The sequence below is a fragment of the Dreissena polymorpha genome, chromosome 3 (assembly GCF_020536995.1).
Source record: "Dreissena polymorpha isolate Duluth1 chromosome 3, UMN_Dpol_1.0, whole genome shotgun sequence".
In the NCBI taxonomy this organism is placed as follows: domain Eukaryota; kingdom Metazoa; phylum Mollusca; class Bivalvia; order Myida; family Dreissenidae; genus Dreissena; species Dreissena polymorpha.
The window spans coordinates 111,917,919-111,935,917 of NC_068357.1; the positions used below are offsets into that span (position 1 = coordinate 111,917,919).

General features: G+C 34.0%; 2 long non-coding RNA genes across 2 annotated transcripts; one reads left to right on the forward strand and one right to left on the reverse strand.

Moving 5' to 3' along the window:
- Nucleotides 1–871: 871 nt before the first annotated feature.
- LOC127871036 (uncharacterized) lies at nt 872–5,439 on the forward strand. Its single transcript, XR_008045052.1, has 4 exons — nt 872–1,262; nt 1,834–1,905; nt 2,298–2,425; nt 3,165–5,439. It is a non-coding gene; the product is annotated as an uncharacterized LOC127871036 (long non-coding RNA).
- LOC127871037 (uncharacterized) lies at nt 3,745–6,692 on the reverse strand. The gene is made up of 4 exons (XR_008045053.1): nt 5,930–6,692; nt 5,467–5,531; nt 4,146–4,189; nt 3,745–3,841 (listed from the first exon to the last, which is right to left on the reverse strand). It is a non-coding gene; the product is annotated as an uncharacterized LOC127871037 (long non-coding RNA).
- Between the last annotated feature and the right edge of the window lie 11,307 nt (nt 6,693–17,999).

Below are 17,999 nucleotides of genomic sequence, written 5' to 3' on the forward strand. Positions count from 1 at the left end.
CAATTTTAAGCTAGTCAAATATTTTTATTTATTGCTTCGATAGCTTAATTTGTTTTCATATCACCATTCTGTTTAGCATAAATAATCAGAAAATGACCAAACACATGTAATATAAATAAGCAAACGCGCTTTCAATAGGATTACTGCAGAATCGTACATAGATGAAGCGTTTGTTTTTCTCCAGTATGTGTGACATTGTGTTTGTGGAATCATTATTTCGCCCAATTGGTGCAAAACCATTGAACTTTAATGCCACATGTTTTTTTTAAACAAATGGGGCGATTTATCAATAAGACATAATTTCTAATATAAATAGGAATGCATTTAACACCAGCACACAATGAACACTTCAGTCTACTTAGCAAATCGTTGTTTGATGATCAAAATGTGATTTTGTTATTACTGCAAAATGATATTCCAAACACTAATAAGCAATTGATTGGCGGAAACTAGACATGGTGCTAAAAATGTTAAATCCATATTTTAAATTTGTTTTGCCATGAAATACTTGTTCTTTATTAACATTTGCAATAATTAATTAGAACCATTAGCTGCCACGCGCTTAATCGAGAAAATAATGTATTGAGGCATATTAAGGCGCCGTGTTTTCTAAAGCATTCGTTCTGTCATTTTGATATCCATTGTTATGTGAATATTTAGTGCGTCAAATGAAGTATGCACCTGTTCAATTTAACCAAATAGTATTGCTAATTACGTATATAGAAAGACCGATTGGTTAGAAGTGGAATTTGATAACATTTTTGTATTATGAACTCCGTGATGGTTTTGTCATTACATCAGAGGTTTTGGTAAACAATCAATGTCTGAGATTTTGGGAAAGTAATATTCAATGAGTGGAATATAAAAGTCCTGGAGGCCGTTTTATCAACAGATCTTAGCATGATCTTACGTAAGATTCGTAGGATTTTGTCGTACGCTTATCGTAAGTACTGCGTACCGTTTTATCAAAGAAATCGCAGCTAAGATGTCGTAAGATTTGTGCTTAAAGCTACGACTGGGTAAGACCACACTTAGCGTTCGTAAACATGGCGGCCGCACGCGCTTTAAACGTTGGTCAACCAAGAGAGATGAGAATGTTTCGAGAAAGAAAGGATTTAGCGATCTCCGTGATGGAGAAATATTGATACTATTGGACGTATTTATGTTTGATAACGTTAAATATAATCGTTATATCATTCTCTGCATTAAACGTCCAAGGGAAATGAAATTTGTGATGTTTGGATAATTAATTCGTTAAATAGGTAAGTATTTAGTTATCTTTATTTAATTTCTATCAAAACAAATGTTTTATGGTTTCTTTTGAAGTAAAACAGTTCATTTGTCATTAAATATTGAATGTTAACGGGTGAACTAGCATTCGGATATTTCACATTTCGGACGCTGCTATGTAAGTTAGTTGTCGACGCAATATCCTGATATGCCTTTTGCGCATAAAGTTTTGAAGTTTTTTTCTATCTAATGAATAATAAATAATGCACTGTATAATGTCTGCAATATCTGCCCCAACGATTATAAGTCATAAACTTTTCAATCCCAACATTTGAATATCAATGCTCTGTCAATATTAGATTTATGAATTGTACAGTAACAGTAGCTGAGCAACATATATCTCACACTGCACGGTGAGATGCAAGGTAGCAAAGTTATATTTTGATCTAGTTACGCTCTTACCAATGACAATGTCACTTGTCAGTCAGAAGTGGCTAAACTAATAGTGTTAAATTATAAAACATGTGGATTAAATAGATGCCCCAATCATTCAACAAAGTTAGTGAAACACATTTCACATATTAAAGTATAGTTTATTTGCAGGTTCATTGAGATTGTGTCAAAATGGCTTGGGTCAACACACACGACGCCTCTGTCTTTGTCCGTGGTTTGAAGGTATGACAATAAATAATGTGCTTTTATGGATATACCATTAGAGGGATTATGGCTAGTATTGGCTAGGAAAAAGTGGAATACTACTGTTATGATGATGCAAATATTTTATTTTTTACATCAATGCATTGCACATTACTAAAATATAATGTGTTTAATGTGCATACATAATTTTACTTTTAATTTCTTTCAACAACATAAAAGATTCAATTATATTTCTGTATGTGTGTACACACTGTATCAACAAATAAAATATGCATATCAATGTTAAAATTTATAATTTAAATGAATTTAAGATTGCGTTAAGCTTGCGAACATCCTATAGTTACCTTCATAAACCGTTTAACCAATGATTTTTCCAACTTAAACTTAGCTTATTATAAATTTGTTATTAGACTTTTCTGGAAGAAAACCACAAGAGACACCTACTGGGGGACTCCGGCTATCAACAATAGGTACAACAATGCCCAGTCAAGTGTACTGTGGTTGATAGGGCTTTTGGACTGCCAAAGAGTAGATTTAGGTATGTAAACTTACTACATGTATGTTTATTTAGTTCAAAACAGTTAAACACATTCAGTTAATCAACATAAGACACCATTTAATAAGCACAAAATAAATCTCCCCACAAAATATTGGATAAAGTGTGATGCTTTATGCCTTTAATAATCTTTAGCGCATAATTGTAATCGTCACATCTACATCATAACAATTTAGTAAACGTACACCGTGGAAAACCGTAAGAATTGCACCTGTTCGTCCTCTGTGTCTGTCTGTTCATCTGTGGATAGATTGTGCATAACAGCAACTGCTGAATGACCTTAATGTGTTAATGAATTGTAGCTGTACACAAATGTGTAATTAAATTTGTTTTGTTATTTGTTTTCAAGATTTTAGCATATATACACAAGTTGTTTGTACTGAAGAAATTTGTCTTTTAATGACTGATGGACTTGTTTGTGTATCTCAACGTGACATGGGGGCATCAGTGAAGGAGACACATGTAGTTAAAAAAACATTTGATACAGATTTTAAAGTTGCTTTCATATGCACGTGCATGTTTTGATATAAATGGATGCCATAGATTATTGCAAATTTTGTTTAATGAATTTATTTCTTGACCCATTTTAGTCTTAAATTTAATTATTATCTGAAAATGTAAATCAATTAAATAAAATGCATAATAATCATTAGTTTTGATAATAAATTGGATATTGTAATTAAATCACTAGTTAATATTGATTGTTATTCTCTATTGACAGGTGTCCGCATAAAACTGGCGGTTGTTTATTCATGAGACTCGATGAGTGCTGTCAAGCAGTGGCTGCATGAATGCGCCTGCATGAATGCGCCTGCACAACTTATGCATAGATTAGCAGGTGCCACTGCCTGAACAACTTACTTAGGCACAAGAAGTGGATGACGTTGTGCACAGTCCACAACAGGACCAAAATGCAGCTTATATGGACAACACATCATTAACTTATTTATGTAGTTGCTATTTTATGCTCACATGTGCACGAAGTGCTATAGGTGAGTCAATGTGGTCAGTCTATGTTCGGCGACATGTGTTAATATTCAATATTTGACTCTTTGTTGATGAAAGATGGTCATTAAGTTTCTGCTAATGATACAAAATAACTTAATAAGTTAATGATTTCTTGTCTATGAGCTGCTGCATTTCGGTCAAGTGTGGTCAACATCTTTGTAAAAGTGTGGATATTGACAATTTCTGCCGTTCTTTTTTGGATTCTTTTCATTAAAGACACACTTTTTACAATAAGCATTTATGCAATGCGTAGGATGATTACATGTTTCTTTTATAGTATAACAAAGTGAAAATAAATTCTACTCCTTTATTTAATTATCTTTGTAACATAACAATACAGGGTTTTCTCCAACAACTGTACAGCTAGGGAACAATGAAGTGGAACACTATCTGAAAATGAAATACATTTTATGTTAATAAAATTTGTATTTGTAAGACAAGTGATGAAATAAAAGGTTAACATTGTAACATAAAGAGATGTGGTTTCTGTTTGTTCTTTAAAGAGCATGTACTGTGTATACTGCACATCAGACAAGGTTCTGTTGGAACTAATAGTTTCATATAAAAAATTCTTGAGAATGAATTGTATCATTTATGTAAAGATGGATTGTTGATTCATTGTTACACATTCATGATCTACACTTCATAAGTTAATCTTTAATTTTCATGGAACTCACATCTTTTTTTTTCTTACCCGCTCAAATGACTGGGCCTCACATGCGCTGTTTCGCGGATTTCCTATAATGATTATATATGAATGAATATGACTCGTAAAATAACATAAGTAATCCAAAATGTTATTTTAGCTTATGTATACTCGTTAATTTATTTTCTACAAGTCCATGTAAAAAAAAACAATAACTTTTTTGTATTTACTAAAAAAAATTAATATTCAATTGATTTTTACAAATGGTATTGTGAAATGTGATTTACCTTTTTTATGCTCCCCCAAAATTAATTTTTTGGGGAGCATTTAGTCACCGCTTCGTCTGTCCATGCGTCTGTCTGTCCGTCCGTGCACAATTTTTGTCCGGGCTATTTCTCAGAAACTAATGACCGGAATTCAATGAAACTTTATGGGAAGCTTCACTACCAAGAGGAGATGTGCATATTATTAGCAGGTTCTGGTCGGATGATTTATTACAGAGTTATGGCCCTTTGAAATTTTCCATAAACTGTACATATAGTGCAATTCTTGTCCGGGCTATTTCTCAGCAACTAATAACCGAAATTCAATGAAACTTTATGGGAAGCTTCACGACCAAGAGGAGATGTGCATATTATCAGCGGATTCTGGTCAGATGATATTTCACAGAGTTATGGCCCTTTGAAATTGTCTATAAAAAATTATTGCCCCCCCCCCCCCAACTACTGTGCCCTCAAAACGTTTCTTTTTATCTGAATATATAGTGCAATATTGTGACAAAAAACAACTTTGGGGAGCATCAACCGTCTCCGACGGTTTCTTGTTTTTAAATAACATGTATTTAATAAATCACCATAGTAACTTTATATATGAGTCGCGCTCTGAGAAAATGGGGTTTAATGCATGTGCGTAAAGTGTCGTCCCAGATTTGCCTGTGCAGTCTACACAGGCCAATCAGGGACGACACTTTCAGCTTGTATTATATGTTGCGTTTTAAGAAAGACTCTTCTTAGCAAAAATCCAGTTTAGGCAGAAAATTGTCCCTGATTAGCCTGTGCGGACTAAATAGACTTTAGACTGCGGACTAAATATTCATTAATAAATATGGACGATCGATCTTTATGAGCTGTCATACATACAAACATGTACATTCAATGACAAAAAGATATTTTGATTTATGCATTTATTACAATTTGAAATGTATCTGTAACCAAGTAACTTAATAAATAACGATATTTATGTTACATAATTAATTTGTGATTATGATAACGTTGTTAAACCTTATTTATTTTATGTGTTTTGTAACATTGACACACCTACACGAATAAATGTGCTAACTTTATACTGTGTACTTGATTAATTATCTTACCAACTTTTGTTCAACTGATGTGATGGATGAGATCTCATCATTCACACATGGTTGTTTTTGTGCGTCTGAAAAGAAAGTACAAAGTGTTCAAATTCAAACATTCCACAGTTGAACGAAAAAAGTGATGAATGGATACCAAAAACCTAAATATAAGAAATAATTATGTTAAATATATGTCATAATATGTTAAAAAATATTTACATACATGAACTGGACTGGAATTGTCAATAGAAATTAGCAAACACACAATACACAACAATTATTATTCCTAATGATTATTCCGTGCAAATTCATTAGAAATGTTTTTATGTATAACTCAAAGTACAAAATTAACCTTTTGCTCCCAGTCTAACTTTCATTTTAAAAATCTTACATGTGACTGACATTGTGAATTTTTTATAATCATTTTGTGGTAAGAGTAAATTAGTAAGTAAGGGTCATGAGATTTCATTTGTTAATATACCTTAAAGTCCGTCCATTTCTTTATAACTTTGTCTATCGTGGGGCTACACAATCAAATGCTGTTCACTCTGAAATTGAGTGATAGTTTTCAGGTTTGTGTTTACAATTGAAAATTAATTCTAAAGCTATGTACACTGTGTAATAAAGTAAATTCTATGCCAAAAATAAATATACAGTAGGCATTCGTATATACTATCGCGGTGGTGTAGTGGATGAGGTGTCCGCCTAGCGATCGGGAGTTCGTGGGTTCGCTCCCTACTCGAGGAGCATTCTCATTATAAGTACGAAGTAGAATTAGTACGAAAACAAATATATAGCGAAAGAAGCGGAAATGTGTAAGATTAGAATTTTCCTTGAAAAGAGAGATACATTTACTCTAAAAACAAACATAAAAATAAATAGTTTTCTTCAAATGTGGGGCATAGAAATAATGTATTGATTGATACTCGAATACTCTTCTGCCAAAACATTAGATATAAAAACACAATAACGATTTGTCATTTTAAAGGCTGACAGTTCCAAACGCCGGAAAATATGATTTCGTTATAACAGTACTTGCAACTAGAATTTTGAAAATAAATACATAAAATAAATGCATAAAACATTTCGATTCTTTGGTGTAAAATAACGATATGAATTTAATAAAAACTCAGTATCAATTACGAGAAAAATTGACAGACATACACGCTACAATATTTGAAGACATGAGTCATGATATTCCTACATTTAGTACTTCTATTAGTAAATCATAACTATCATTAACTACTTGCCTCTGTTTACGTTGTCGGCCATCTTGCTTTTTTGACATCAACGCGGGAAATCGTGTGAGGTTTTTCGACTGGTTCGCGATTTTCCAGATCGTACGCTTAATTAAAATCTTAGCTGCGACTCGATACTTACGACGGCGTTCATAAAACGGGTATTAGCGGATCGTAAATGAAATCGTAAGTCAAGGATAAGATCCGCTAAGATAATATCTGTTGATAAAACGGCCTCCTGGTGCTAAACATAATTCTCCACGCCGCAATTTGTGTACAACAATGGCAACAATTAACATGTTTTATAATACCTTATTTCTAAAAAATAATTAAAATAAACGCATTGGCATATATTGATGAATATTGCGAAAACAAGTCTATACAAAATATTTTCATACAATAGGTTACAACAGCAATAAATATTGTTGACACAATTGGTAATCGACGTGATTGCAATATCCTAATTTGAATTTAGACGCAGTTAATGTACGCATATTGCGAAAACCTTCGCCTTGTGAGAAATTAAGTGTTCGATAATCTAATTTTGTATTTAGAATTAACGAAAGCCAGGCATAATGCGAAAACAAATGTTAAATCTATATTTTGTTAATGCCCTTTCTCAATGCAATATGTATTTTTCCATTGACATGAGTTGTAATTAATTAGTTAGCAGTCATTACGCAATTGAGACAATAACTAACTGTGCATATGAAGCCATTGAAGGCGACGTGTTACCAGTGTTTTCGGACGAACAAGTCTGTTTTAGATTTGATATTGATCGTGAACAATCACTGTTCAACAAACTGTGGTATTTTAAAACATAATAATTATGCATCAAGGCGTAATGGGAATCGGTCGATAGGTTAGCAAATGGAAACTATAAAATATGTAATAACGTGAATAATAATAATAACGGTCTTCGTATTAATAAATAATCAACCAATTCAGGTTCTGATGGCATGCATTGTGTGCAAATATATGAGACGTGTTCTGAGAAAACTGGGCATAATACATGTGCGTAAAGTGTCGTCCCAGATTAGCCTGTGCAGTCTGCACAGGCTTATCAGGGACGACACTTTCCGCCTTAATTGGATTTTTGCTAAGAAGAGACTTCATTTAAACGAAAAATGTCATAAAAGCGGAAAGTGTCGTCCCTGAATAGCCTGTGCGGAATGCACATACTAATCTGAGACAACACTTTACGCACATGCATTAAGCCCAGTTTTCTCAGAACGCGACTCATACAATAATTCATGGTTTAGTCCGAAAGTTGCTTTATATCAACACGATAAACAAATAGATGAACGCAGCGGAGACAATCTTGATATATTGTATATATTTGTATCGCCCCAATAGCGTAGGTTGCGCTGGAATACATATTAGTGTCACATTTCGTAATCGACATTAAAACAGTTAAAAATCCAGTCTTTGAATGATAAAAAAACAGTTTAATTAAGTTTTTTTCGGCCAGTCACATTTCAGAGACTGCAATTACAAATCATCGACGGAAACAATTCACATTGCAGAAAATATGAAAAATCCTTATTTTTTATTTAGTTTTCCATGCAATATTTATACTTCTATTAACAGTTGCAATAATTTATTGAACGGTTGGCTGCGTTGTGCGCAATCAAGAAAATAATTTATTGATGAATATTAAGGCGCCTTGTTTTCAAAGGGATTTTTAGTCATTTCGATCTCTATTGAAGTGTAAATATGGACTGCATGGCATGACGTTTGCAGCTATTTTAGCTAAAAGCTGGTTTAGATTTCAGCTGGACCGTAAACCATTACTACTCCACAAACTGCGTATTATAAAACAAAATAATTATGCATCAATACGATCTGGGAATCAGTTTATAAATATGAGAACGTGGGAACTTCCTAAGTACATGTATGTAATATAAATTACAAAGTGAATACTGTTTGGATATGAATGAATATTTAATAATAACGGTATTCGTATTAATCGAATCTCACCCATAACATTTTTAAATAGGAACCGACGGTGTGTCTTTATTGCAAAATAACATTGAAGAGCATTCGCAACCTTCTCTATTTCACCAATAATTTACCCATGACGTATATAAACTACAAAATCTGGCACAAGAACCACGAGAATGCTTCCGAGTTGTAGTGTGGGGAGCTGTAGTATTTGCATAAAATGACATAGATGTATAAACATGCTTATTTTGGAAAAACAACAAATTTATCCATTTTTATACATGTAGGTGTGAGTGTGTTATGTTATGATGTTTTATTTTGGCAATTTGCATTGACAACAAATACCGGTAAACAATATGGTGTTCATAGTAAGTTATATCCTGCTAGCGCGGTTTGAGTGCGCTAGTTGGTACAATTAGAAATAAACAAAGGTAAGTTAGTGATCTAAACAGTTATTAGGCAAAACCACGCCCGCCGTTGGCATAATCAAAATAGTTGAACAGGGTGAAGGATCACGTGACTTTGAGGTGTTTACAATTAAACGTTAATGGATGTAAACAGACCGTAAGTGGTGCTTTTATTAATAAACTTTTTTAAAACAATTTTCTTTAAAAATTTCAACTAGTGCATAAAAGACAGTTTTTATGCTACTTATTGCCACTTGAAAAAAATCAGAATTACTTTATTTCATCCATTTATGCCTAGTGGACTCTCCCATCCTTCTAAATTAGGGATGTCTAGTATATTTATTTCTATATTTAGAATATTTCTTACAGGAATTCGTTTAAGCAAACAGCGCAGACCCTGATGAGACGCCGCATCATGCAAAGGCCCTTTTTCTAGACGCTAGGCATTAATGGGTTAATAAGCCTTAATATATATATATATATTTATATATATATAAATATATATATATATATATATACTCATACTGGGTTAAATATAGGGTCTGTGATATATTTCCGGAGTGTTGGGTACTTCCCTTTCCCATGCTAGTATCCAACTGAAAAATAGCGTGTTTTATGCGAATTACCTTCAACAACCTATATATAACTCAAAACTTAATATATCTAGTTATTTCTGCAGACAAATAACATATACATTTTTTTACTTTAAACCTCGTATCTGGGTCCCCATGACCCAATTATTTTTTTATATATGTATACTCTGTGATACTTTATACCGACATACCGGGTCCCTGAGATAGTGTCACTTGAAATACGAAACATTGTTTGCTAAAAAATGAGTTGGCCTTGAGCATAGTTATATCTTGCGACACTCGCATTAGAATTGTGGTTAAGATCTTCTCGACCTCAAACTTTATATATTAAATCCTCACGATCAGATTTGTTTGTATTTGTGTGGCCTATGCATGAATCGCTCTGCATGGTTTCCTTGCATAATACATTTAATAACATTTTGAGTCGAATTCATTTTACAGAGGGAATGACACAATGGTGAACTAAATATGTGTTTAATGTTATTTTAATATTTTTTTGAATTTTTGCATTATTTGACTACGTATCGTGTTATTTTCTCCTGTTGCGTGATTTTGTAGTCGCCGGAACTTTTAAAAGCACAATGTCCTTGGTTAAACAATTGAGATAATGTAGGATAGAATCATCCTTGTAGAAATCATTGAATTATATAACAGTGGTGTCCGTGTGATGCAAGCAGCTATAATGAAACAGTTGTCGCTATAACAGTTTCATTGCAAAGATACGTAAAGGTAAAACAGTTGCGGATCGTTAATGGTAAATAGATATGACAACCAAAAACAAAACATTTATAGGATTATTAAATTGAAATGAAAAATAGAAGTCAAACGAATATTTAAACGTTATAACAATATGTATTTACTTATTGTGTTTAAACCTGACGTGATGTCACCCTGGCGTGACACGAGTATAAATGTTTTTTATGATAGCTTCGAAAAGGATTTCAAAGATAATGACTAAAACACGCAGCGATTCCTAGTACAAGAAGAGTACCGCTATTAAGACCACATTGAACACTGTAAATTGCAATTTTTCAAGATTGCATGGTCCCAAAGTATTGAATAAAGAACAAAATACCCTGTTAATTATGAAGTCCGACATGCTATTAAGACCAAGCTGAAAGTAGCGGAACTTTACTGTAGTTTTATGTGCCTTCGTGGAAAATGATCCAGTCATCGATATTCGGTCCACTTCCTCATGTCCAACAGAAAGATATTCATTTCGTGCTTTGAACTATTCTGAAGATTTTAGTCATAGTTATGTCATAAATATCGAATAGGGACTTGTAAAACCAGTTTTTTAACTTGCATTATTGCTTCGCAAGAATGGACCTGTAAAAATGCTTTCAAATTAGTTAAAAGGAAGGTATTTTGAAAAAAAATCTGATTTTGTCTTATAAACAAAAAAAAAACATTGAATGTGATACATAACCCATCACAGTATCCAATAACAGACGGACGAAAAGATTTGAGTATAGCCTATAACACTTGCGACTGGGTATAATACATAAGAACCTCCAATAACTAAAGGCAGTGGCTAGTCGTACAGTCCCGTACGGCTAGACAAGAGGCTAACCGTACGGCCCCGTACGGCTAGACAATAGGCTAGCCTTACGGCGCTGTACGTATTATAGCCTTTCCTATTGAGATTGTCTAGCCGTACGGCTTATAAAGTATAGAATTGTCATTTAGTGCTGTTAATCAGTAATATGCAGCAAAGACAAATAAGCGCCCGAGCCGATTGTGACGAAGATATTTCGTACATATTTTCCTAAAATAAGGCTAGTATTCCACCAATCCGCATCCGCATCCGTATCCGCGTCAGTATCCGCAAAATCGTTATACGGACGCTATATTCCATTTATCCGCAAACGGATGCGGACGAGATAGGGACGGCATTTAGCACGATGAGAGTAGCTGTCATCTAAAAAATAAACTGAAAATCTATCGAATTCGTGAAAAAATACCCGGAATTATACAACCAACGCAGTTCTGCATATCGTGACTCTGATTATACTTTAAAGTTTAAATGTATGGAAAATCATAGCCAAGGCACTAAAAGAAGATGTTTCAGGTATTTACCATTTGTATCCTTTTACGGACAGAACGATGATTTGTACCTTATATCTACTTAAATTCACGCTTAGCAGCTTGTCCTTCATTATAATTATCTCAATAATTATAATTTTTAGTTTTATCCATATACAAAAATAAAGATACGTTCGACGTATGCGGATAAATGGAATATAGCGTCCGTATATTTTGCGGATACGGATACATTTACAGATAGATGGAATAGTAGCCCAAGAATGCTCACTTGAGCGTTCTATTGCGGACGCCTATTCGCGTGCGGATACGGATGAATGGAATAAGTGCAGTGCATTTCTACTTGTTTTATTTTTTGCGGATGCGGATATGCGGTTGCGGACAGATGGAATAGTAGCCTATAACTGAAGCATTCGTATTTTTAGTTAGTGTTCGTGTGGCGAATAAATGGTTGCAGGAATTTATCAAAGCGCTGACGTCACTGTAGGTGTTCGTTGTTGTATAAGTTTAGACGCACATCAGTTTAAAAAATTATGTTATAGCTTTTTATATTGCAAGTTTTGAATGGACACAATCCATTCAAAATTATAAAGAGTGTGTCTTAAAGCACAGGTTCAGATGGGTTTTTTTAAATCATTAATAAAAAATAAATTTTTAGCTTCGTTTTGGGAAAACAGGGCTAAATGCTTATGCATAAATTGTCATCCCAGTACAAGAGACCCTTTAAACATTATAAAATACGACATGTCGTCCTTGTTTAGCGTGTTTGCATTGCACAAGCTAATCAGTATGCACAGGCTTATCTTATTTGACATGCATTAAGCCCTGTTTTCTCTGAAAGCAGCCAGTATGTGCAGATTTTCAATGATAAACACTAGACTGGCCAATATCGTCTTACAAGCTGTTAAACTCTATTACTCATATACACCAACTGCAGTGCACCAGTGAGTGGTGGACTATAAACAGGCAAATGTGGTGGTTATCTTTCCTAGCAGACGCTAGAAGAATGTGTAGTCTGCTGCAACGGACAGTGGTTGTCTTTCCATGTCATAGTTAAAGGGATCTTTTCACGGTTTGGTAAATTGACAAAATTGAAAATAGTTGTTTCAGATTCGCAAATTTTCGTTTTAGTTATGATATTTGTGAGGAATCAGTATTACTGAACATTCACCATGGTCTAATATAGCCATTATATGCATCTTTTCACGATTTAAAAACCTAAAAATTATAGAGCGTTGCAACGCGAAACGATTGAATAATTTGGAGAGTTCTGTTGTTATCGTTTAAATTTGTGAAACTACGAAGATTGCTTATATCAGGTATAGAATACACCTCTCATGTATGCTTGGCAGGATAGCTCATTAGGCTAAAGCGTTTTTTACTCCAGGATTCCGGGGGTCACTGGTTCGAGCCCTTGTACGGGCTTCTTTTTTTCCATTTTTAAATTTTATTTTTGATTTTTTTCTGGAGCGTTAAAAATCCAATGTTTACATTCATCAATATAAAGCATTTAATGACAAACTTAAAAACATGTCAAAATCTGTGAAAAGGCCCATTTAAGGCTTCTACGCACATACCGATTTGCAAAAACATTAGCGTTAGCTGACGCTCACACTAAAAATGAACCGTTAAACTAAATTTAGATTCACATCGTACATGCACGATTTACATGCTGGCGAATTCGACTGTACATACATTTTCGATTTCAGAATTTAATATCTGGCTTATTTTGCATATATCGACACATGTTCTTCTTAACTTTTATTTAAGTTTATGTTCAAATATATGTTTAATAAGTTGTTTTTTTTTATACACATTTTATGTAAATTAATAAATATTTGAAAAAATCGTATAATCTCGCTTTAAAAATTCTTCATCTTTCACGGCTTCCTTTCATGTCATACGGTTGCTTATTTGATTCATTAATTAGTCGACGTTCCTAAGGCGTGAAAAACCTGTATTAAAGAGTTGCGGCATCGATATTTTGAAATTTAATGACGACAGCCGTCAAAGTTACGTTCTAGAAATTGACTTACACACAATTTAAATCGGTTTCTAATTTGATTCTTTGATAAGACGACTTTCCTATGTAAGGAGTGAAAACTGTTTTAATTAGTTGCGGCATCGATATTATGAAATTCAATGACGGCCAAGGTACTGCTCAGAAATGGAGTCACACAAATAATTTAATTGTCGTTCAGACAATGGATAAATATATGGTTTCATACAAGCAATATATCAGTTCACTGAAAATGGTTGTCTTTAACTTAGACAATATCCATAGGAAAGGCTATACGTACAGAGCCGTACGGCAAACCTATTGTCTACCCGTACGGGGCCGTGCGGCTAGCCTCTTGTCTAGCCGTACGACTAGCCACTGTAAAATGTATAGTTATTTCATTTTCATTTTACAAATGTCTCTAAAAATATATTTAAATTTTCTCTATCATGGAAGTGTCATTTATTCATACAACACATGACAAATTATAACAACAATATATGTTAAAATTATCTGACCCTTGTCAGACGTTTTATTATGAAACTAATAAATGATATGCATGATTGTCAGATTGTGAAATGCTCAATTCAAGTATTATACAAGAGCACCGTCTTGCGGGTGCAGACCGCTCATCTATTTTCTTTTTAAAGGTGAAGGGACTTTCATTTTCAATCACAAAAGAGGGAGGGGTGGAGTGAAGAGGGGTGTATAGTGTGGTGGTGTGGACATTTATTACATTATCTTCCAAAAATGCGGGGAAAAAAATGCAATAATAAAATAAAATCGGGGAGGAGGGGTGGGGGATTCTTGGGTGCGATGGTTGGACGGTATTTCAAACATAAAATAATAAAAATAAATATTTTGTTTTTTAAGTTTCACAAAAAAAATTGGGGGGGGGGGGGGGGGTTATAGTGTGAGGGGATGGTGGTCATTTGTGAGATGATCTTAAAAAAAACACAAAAAAACAACAATAAGGGGGATTCCGGGGGGGGGGGGGGTTGTGGGGGGGATTCTTGGGTGCGATGGTTGGACGGTATTTCAAACATAAAATAATAAAAATAATAACCGCTTAAAAAAAAATTGGGGGGTGGGTTCGGGGGTATAGTGTGAGGGTGTGGTGGTCATTTGTGAGATGATCTTAAAAAAAAAAAAAATTAAGGGGGGGGGAGGGGGGCAGGGCACGGGGAATGGTTTGGGTGGAGTCTATTGTGGTATGTCAGGTAAGAGTAGTTTTGTAAAAGTATCAATCAAATCTAATCATAAATAAAGAAGTTATGGCATTTTTTGCAAAATTTAATAATTTGACCTTGAGAGTCAAGGTCATTCAAAGGTCAAGGTAAAATTCAACTTGCCAGGTACAGTAACCTCATGATAGCATGAAAGTATTTGAAGTTTGAAAGCAATAGCCTTGATACTTTAGAAGTAAAGTGGATCAAAACACAAAATTTAACCATATATTCAAAGTTACTAAGTCAAAAAAGGGCCATAATTCCGTAAAAATGACAACAAGAGTTATGCAACTTGTCCTTTTACTGTACCATTATGATAGTATGCGAGTGTTCGAAGTACGAAAGCAATATTTATGATAGTTTAGGGGTAAAGTGGACCAAAACACAAAACTTAACAAAATTTTCAATTTTCTAAGTATAAAGGGCCCATAATTCCGTCCAAATGCCAGTCAGAGTTACATAACTTTGCCTGCACAGTCCCCTTATGATAGTTAGTAAGTGTTGCAAGTATGAAAGCAATAGCTTTGATACTTAAGGAATAAAATGGACCTAAACACAAAACTTAACCAAAATTTTCAATTTTCTAAGTATAAAAAGGGCACATAATTCTGTCAAAATGCACGCCAGAGTTATCTTACTTGGCCTGCCCAATCCCCTCATGATAGTAAGTAAGTGTACCAAGTTTGAATGCAATAGCATTGATACTTTCTGAGAAAAGTGGACCTAAACGCAAAACTTAACCGGACACCAACGCCGACGCCAAGGTGATGACAATAGCTCATAATTTTTTTTCAAAAAATAGATGAGCTAATAAGAGATAAATGGTGACGGACCCATGACAAACAAATAACTGGAGATAGTAGTAACAATCCATCATAAGTTGCAGTACGAACTAAATGATTATCATGAAAATAAAAACTGATTTAACAAGCAAATTCGTTGAATTGATATCCCCCGCCATTATACTTCTGGATACAAGTTACGGCTCTGGACACACAAAAAAAAGCATTTTTTCAAATACAAAGGGTCATAACTCCGCTATTATTCAAGGATGTACAATGCCATTTGGCGTGCATCATCCTCTTATCCATATATATACTCATACCAAGTTTCAATGAAATCTGCCAAAGCACTTCCAAGATATGGTTCCGGACACAAAAGTGCCAGACGGACAGACGGAAAGACGGACAACGCCAAATTAATATCCCTCCGCTGTTGGCGGGGGATCACAAAAATTAAGCAAAATTAATTACATACGCAACAAGATGCGTTTGTGAAACCCATGTCCCCGTATATAACGTTTGACCTTGAAGGATGACCTTGACCCTTCACCACTCAAAATGTGCAGCTCCATGAGATACACATGCATGTCAAATATAAAATTGCTAGCTTCAATATTGCAGAAGTAACATAACATGAGCAATTTTGACCCATATATTTGACCTTGAAGGATGACCTTGACCTTTCACCACTCAAAATGTGCAGCTCTATGAGATACATATGCATGCCAAATATCAAGTTACTATCTTTAATAGTGCAAAAGTATTCATAAAATAAGCGATTTGGGCCACATATATTTAACCTCTGACCTTGAAGGATGACTTTGACCTTTCAACACTCAAAATTTGCAGCTCCATGAGATACACATGCATGCCAAATTTCAAGTTGCTATCTTCAATATTGCAAAAGTATTAATAAAATAAGCGATTTGGGCCACATATATTTGACCTCTGACCTTGAAGGATGACCGTGACCTTTCACCACTCAAAATGTGCAGCTCAATGAGATACACATGCTTGCCAAATATCAAGTTGCTATCTTCAATATTGCAAAAGTATTCATAAAATGAGCGATTTTGGCCACATATATTTGACCTCTGACCTTGAAGGATGACCTTGACCTTTCACCAATCAAAATGTGCAGCTTCATGAGATGCATTTGCATGCCAAATATCAAGTTGCTATCTTCAATATTGCAAAAGTTATTGCAAAATGTTAAAGTTGGCGTAAACAGATCAACCAACCAACCAACCAACAGACAGGACAAAAACAATATGTCCCCCACTACTATAGTGAGGGACATAAAATAGACTGAACCTTCAAGCAAACCCCATATTTACATAGAACAATGTCTGAATCGACATAAATTTGGACAAAAAACATGCATTACCCTGGATATGAAGCACAGACCTTTTGATTGCAAACAACAGTCTTACTAAGACATTTCAGAAAATTACACGTTGCCAGCAAAGTACATTTTAAAATCAGATATGCAATGTCATGTCCTTACCAAATTGTAATAGAACTGTTTTCACTTCGAGTTTGCAAACAGCCTTAAAATATAAACTAAACACTAGAAAAGAATCTTTCAGGAGATAAAAGTGCACTTACAAAATCAAAGTCTTTCATTTTGAAAACCAATAGACAGAATTAAAACATAAAAATTATGCAATCTTCATTACACGGATCAACACCATTAAAACATTTTAAAATCATACACTTTGCATAAAATTCAAAGCTTGATATCTCAAACTTATCCACAATATTGAAAGATATTAAGAATCTTACAATCTGCATCATATTTAAAGCTCAATGTCTTATAAAACTGATTGACGAAACTGCAACATTTTACAAATTATTTAATCTACAAAAAATGTAAAACTTCACATTTCAAAATTCAACTGACAGCATTGACACATATTTAGAATCATACAAAGTTAAAGCTTTAAATGTCAACTTGAAATACACATCCAAGATATCATTTAAACTAATATACTGACAAAGTTTCAAGAAGATTTATAAGTTCATATAAGGAAAAAATGCCCCGCCCACTGGTGGCCATGTTTTTCTTAGCAACTGGAACCAATTTCAAACTTGTCCAAATATCATTGGGACAAATCTTCTGACAAAGTGTCATGATGATCGTACAATAAATATGGCTTCTAGAGTTTTAACAGGGTTTTACTTTAGCCATATAAGGAAAAATGACACGCCCCCTTAGCGGCCATGTTTTTCCACCAACTAGAACCATTTTTGAACTCATCCAAGATATCATTAGGACAAATCATCTGACCAAGTTTCATAATAATCGGAAAATAA